This window comes from Egretta garzetta, unplaced genomic scaffold, assembly GCF_000687185.1.
Source record: "Egretta garzetta isolate BGI_Z169 unplaced genomic scaffold, ASM68718v1 scaffold47, whole genome shotgun sequence".
NCBI lineage: Eukaryota > Metazoa > Chordata > Aves > Pelecaniformes > Ardeidae > Egretta > Egretta garzetta.
Window position 1 is genome coordinate 273,804 of NW_009260179.1, and position 5,844 is coordinate 279,647.

The following is a 5,844-nucleotide window of genomic DNA, read 5'->3' on the forward strand; positions in this document are numbered from 1 at the left end:
TAAACATAAAGCGAAAGTCTTTTCCTTGCGCTCATCAAACTTAACAGAGAAAAATGCCAGATAGCTTCATGCTGGAGTCTTCTGGCTACTCGGGGTAATCACAGACTATAGAGAAGGTTCTTTGATAGATCTCAGAGTTCAAGAGCCTAGAAAAGATAGGACCCAACATAGCTGAGGATGTCCATCACAAAACTGGGGGGAGAGCTACTTGTAGATACTTGTCAAGTCCTGCAGCACAAAAATCTGAGAAAAAAATTCTTAAACACCTACAATTTAAAATATATACAAAGCCATCTCATGATGCACATGTTATAGGGAGGGAAGAGAATCAAAACATACTGTTAAAGTTGCTTTTAGGCTGTTAGAGTATGACTTGATTTGGTAAACCTGACTGTTAAACATCACTGCCTGCATGATTTTCCATGCCTGAGGACAAGATGTGCCCAGGCAGTTGGGTTCTGGTGAGGGGCACAGGACAGTTTCAGTGGACATAGCTCAGCCATTTCCAGGGATGACACTGGCATCTCAGAGGACCTCTCTGACAAAGACAGACACAGAACTCAGTATTTCAGGGCAACATTCAACTGCCAGACCAGCAAGACCATTTCTTGTGTCCCTGCAACTCCTTATTCATACCACACCTCCCACATTCACACTGACAAAGCTGGTTCATCCCGTACACGGAGTGAATCAGGGATCCTGTGTCAAAAAATAGCAGGTGATCCAGCCTGCCATTACTTGATCCCAGTATCTGTGTAACTATCAGTCTCCCTTTGCATATAGGCAATCTTAGTCCATGTATGTAATATTTTATAAGCAACTTTTATGGGTTCTTTTCTCCATAGGGGAGAAAGTTAAGAGAGACATGATAGAAAGGAGAAAGGGCATATGCAAGTCAAATCGGGGGGGCAGCAGGGAAGAGAAAAAAAAAAAAAAAAAAAAAAAAAAAAAAAAGAAGAAACTGAAACCACTTCCAGTCTCTCTCTACAACAAATTCCACACTCTCATGGTCTCTGGCACCACTTCACAGTAACCCCAAAAGATGTTCACCTGCTCCCACAGCACTAAAACAAACAGTGAAACAGGAACAGAGACGCTCCCACCTAGTATGACCAACGTAACCCCCCGACAGCGCATCACGGTGGGAAAACCTTATCATTAAAGCAGAAGAAAAAAAAACAAACACACATGCACACACGCAGAGCTCTACTGCTGGGCGCTATTAGCATCCTCCCCATTTTCTATACGCATCTAATATCAGGAGATTTATATTCAGGCCAAAAGCTCAAGCTGGCAGGAGAGGAAAGTACTTTGGAGAAGAGAGGGAAAGGGAAAAAAAAAAAAAGCCTACAGTTTCTTGGCTTGTGATCAGCAGGCTGGATGCATTCTGTGGAACTAGGCCAAAGCGTTAGTTATTATATTCAAGAGAACATCTGAATCCCAGCTCAAGGGAGCCGAGTTTGCGGCTCTCATTTATGCTGTATATCAATTGAATATCAAACCACATTTTCCGCCTTCTGAATAATAAAGCTTAATAGTTTGGGACTCCCATATGGTCTATTGTTAAAATATTTCCAAACACTGGCTGCTGTTTTATTTCTGAAGGAAAGATTTCTCTTTCCTCTTCAAGCTTTACTTGTTTAAAAGTTGCTTGTAGCAAAGCTAAATATATTAATCTTTTAAATATTCCCAGAGTTTTAAGAAGGGCTGAAAAATGAGGGGATGAGGAAAAGCAAATACATTTTGAAATTGGCTTTTTTTTTTTTAATGTCACATGCAAATGTTTGTTCCAGGCAGAAGCAGCTGGTGCCACCAGGCTCTGCTGTTCAGAACAGGGGGTGCAGAAGCTTTCAGAAACCATGAGCTGCTCTAACAAAGAAGGACCACACAGACTCAAACCATTCACAAAAGGACCCAGGCCGATTATTTGACTATTACTTACAAGGAAGCTTGGCCAGTAACGTAGGCAATAAATACTGGAGAAACCTGTTCTGTGCATAACCCGGGTTTGTCTTTTTGCAAGTCCTGCTCTCTAATTAGCTACTCGTTCCTGGAGGGCATTGCTGATGGATGGAGTGTATCAATTTGGTATATTTAAAAAAAAAGTTAAGAAACTTGTTAAATAATAAAAGCATTGGCATAATAAACACTCTGCAGTGCATTAGGAACAGTCACTAGCGCTTCCTTCTAATCACACCAGGAAAGAGTATTCCTGTTCTTTCTACTTTGCAGAAAAAGGCTTAGTGGCAGAGAGATTCTCTGACTTGCAAGGGCTGCAGCACCCTGCTCAGAGCCTGGACGGGAACTGAGAAATGCTCATCTTTTAGGTCCTGCCTTCACCCCCATTCGATTAGCACGGAAGGACCCAACTGCTCAGTGAGCAGAAGTGAAACCACGCAGCTCTGCCTAGTTGTGCGCTGGTGTGAACCGCCAGCTCCACCTTGCCCAGCTCTTGCCCTCTCCATGAAGTGCTTCAAGCTCCCTCTGACATGAGCCCTCCGTGCAGCACCACTTCATACGTCTGCCGGTCACTCAGCAAAACAGAAGGTGCTGAGCTAGGCACGGCCAACAGCATAACACAGCACAAAAATGTAGCAGTTCCTACGGCCCAGGGAGCCAAGCAGAAACTTCTGCTCTCTCCTCCTTACTCTTCTGTTCTAGCCCGCATTGCTGCTTCTCCTTCCTGCCTCCTACTTCCCTCCTTCTGCCAGTCTGTTCCTCTCCCCTCCATCACCTATCTGCCCCACCATCACCTGCTGTGCTCCAGCATACAAGTCTTCAAAGTCAGCGGACCTAACCCTGAAACTGCTTGCTCATACTCATCAGCTGCCTCCTCCCCAGAAAGGAAGAAATTCCAGTATTTCAACATTCGCTCTCATCCCAATTTAAGGAGAAAAACTGAAATTAGAGACTCTGTAGAACGGAAGTTCAGAAGTTTAAAAAAAAAAAAAAAAAACCAACAAAAACCAAACGAAACCTATTTGTGAACACCAGTGCATTTTGTTCATTTGAAATGGAATATTTTTACATTACTGAAACCAAAGTTGGTTCATTTTGGTTTGGTGACCTGACCCGAGAAATTTTGTTCTGAGTCAGTACACCATTGAACTGCTTTTATTCCCACAATGTTGCACTGCCTCAGACGCTGCAGTTTGGCAGCCAGATAACCCTGGTCTCACTTCTGGGTCAGACTCCCTGGCTGCAAGGCAGTTCCCGTAGCAGACACTGAGGTGTCCCATGGTACGGCATGGTCCCCCAGAGAGCTGTAATGCCATGTGGGAAGGCCAAGGCCCTTGAGAGGATGGCTACATCAGCCAACAGCTCTCTGAGTAGCCGAGGACTACCTGGAATCCAGCACAGTGTTTTGAACCAATTCCGAGTGAAGCCTTTCAGACCAGCTAAAGAGAAGCAAAGTAAAGAGGTATTCCCATTCAGGTAGTGTAGACAGTTCACGTTGGTAACAAGGTAGTTTATTAATTTTACAGGTGACCAGAAATCAAGAATTTGGCTTTTCTAGGAAAAAAACAAACAAAAAAAAAAGGTTCTATTTTAAAGAAACTGTGCTTTTCCCTGAAAAAGGCATTCCAAAGAAAAACTCAAATCAGGCTCCTACTGACCATGGCAGCATTCTTACAAACTGTCTTAAAAAAAATAATCCAGTGAACGAAGCTCACCCTTACAGAAATTTTCCCAGCAGGGAACTTAAATTATAGCAATATCAGCACCCCTCTGTCTCCTCCACAGCTCCTGTTGTGACCCAAGGGCTGTAGGATTGAGTTCTTCAACCGAGTAGAACGACTAGTTTACAGAGAGCCTGACAAGCATTGAGCTGGAGGTTTTGCAGCAGATGCCCAAATGGTCGATCCCTTGCTGCTTCCAGCCGAGGCATGGACACAGCTTTAGCAATAGCTGGGTAGAAACAAGTGCTGGTGGAGTTGCTGAAGGCTCCGAGTTCTGCCCCAAATGTTAGAGGTGCCACCAACTCATGCTCAAACAGCTCTTAAAACAAGTGGAGAGGACTCAGTGGGCTGTTTTAGTAGTTTTCCTGTAGACTCTATAATGCTTCCCTTGTAACCTAAGTTCTTACCCCTAGGTCTGTATATCTGAGAGAAGGTAGAGTGCGTGTGCATGTATGGTTTTGATTTACTTTAGAAAAAAAAGAAAAAGGAGAGACACTTAGCCTATAGTTTCAGTGTTGGAAACTGCAATAAACCTCTCTTTTTAAACCCCATAACCTTGTGACTGTTTTATAGTTATAAGGAATCATAACCAGAGAAAGATTTAGCCTAACAGTGATCTGCCCTCAAAGACATTAATCTGTCACATCTAATAGAAGGGGAATAAGGAGACGAACCTTTCCTCTAAGTAATTCAAACAGATGGCATATGGCTTTGGTGGGAACTTACTGTAAATTGCCCCTGTAACAAGGGTAAATTTGGCAATGCTGTGCACCCAAAGACGCTGTTTAAGAGTCAGTGTGAAAAATATCTCTGCATGATTTCCTTGTGTTTAAAAACCTGAACTCTCTACGATCATATCTCACCGCTTTTGTGGTTGACACGTCCAACCAGCTTTCCACCCACTTTTTCACCCCCTTGATGCCAGTAACATTGAGTCTGTCTTTTGTTTGCAGTTTTTTCCTCTTCTCAAAGTCAGTCTTAATGTTTGAGGGATCAGCAGAAGATAATCAAATACATGGTGCCAACACGTTAAAGCACAGTTTTCTATCAATATTTCAAATATAACTCTGTTTGCCTGGGCTTCTAATAGCCTCTTTCTTACCCCATAAAGCACACAAAAGCCTTCAGGTTAGTTTCTCTTTTCTTTCCTCCTCCATCCCTTATACGGGAAATAAAGGGTTTACTTTCTCCTTCCTTCTTCTTCCCCCAAACCTCAATCCCCAACTTTTCTAGTTTTATCATATGAGCTCTCTCCCTCCTTTTCTTAGCCACGGTGTTTCTCAAGACTCACAGGGAAAAGCATTTCTGGATCACCTTGCTCTGGGTTCCTTCCTCTCCTCCAGAGGAGCAACAAATGGCTCCTGGGACACTTCACTCTGTTTCCTCTCTTGGAAAAAAGCCAAAGCTTACTCAATGCTCTTTTCCTCAGGTCTGCCACTCAGCCCACTAACCTATCCCCATTTTCCACCCACACTGACAAGCCGTAAGGTTTCCAAACTTGTCTGTAGAGCTTAATCCTAAATTCAGCTCCTTGTCCTACAAGAGATCAGACTTGAAACCAATACCGATGCTTAAGAGTTCTCGTGATATCTCAAAGCAGGTGAAGACCATTATTGTCAGATTCCTAGCATGCAACAAGGCTGATAGGGAGCACTGAAAGATACAGGGCAGTGAGAGACCAAATTCACGCGCAGTGGCAGTCCAGGAGAGTATACTGAATTCAGAGGGGCAGTAAACTTAGATGCTGGTTTTCCAGACCGGTCAGGGGAGGGTTGGTATTGGAGGACCCCGGGGAATCCCCAAATTACCCTTCAACACGCGCACAGGGAGCAAACATCACTTTGCATGGTGAGGCATGCTAGCCAGGGAGCATGCTTTATGTTTCATGTTAATGAGTATTAGTGTGGAACCCAACTTCCTTCCCCTCCTTATTTTTTATATAATTAAGGACCAGAATGAGCATTTTGTTTCAGTCTACAACAACAACAGACCACAGCACTGCAGAATAACAGGAAAGGGAGAGAATGAAGAAAAAAAAAAATCCAGGTGGTAGACACTTACTGCTCTGGCCACTGCACAAAATGAAGGCTTGAGTGCACATTTTTGCCTGATTGCATAGCTGTCTCTGCTACCCATCTAATCTGCTTAGAAAACTGGTTTTGAA

General features: G+C 43.5%; 1 protein-coding gene across 1 annotated transcript in view; it reads right to left on the minus strand.

Moving 5' to 3' along the window:
• Window positions 1-5,844, minus strand: part of HIC2 (HIC ZBTB transcriptional repressor 2) — a 49,277-nt gene that overhangs the window by 33,872 nt on the left and 9,561 nt on the right. The gene's annotated exons all lie outside the window — the stretch shown is intronic.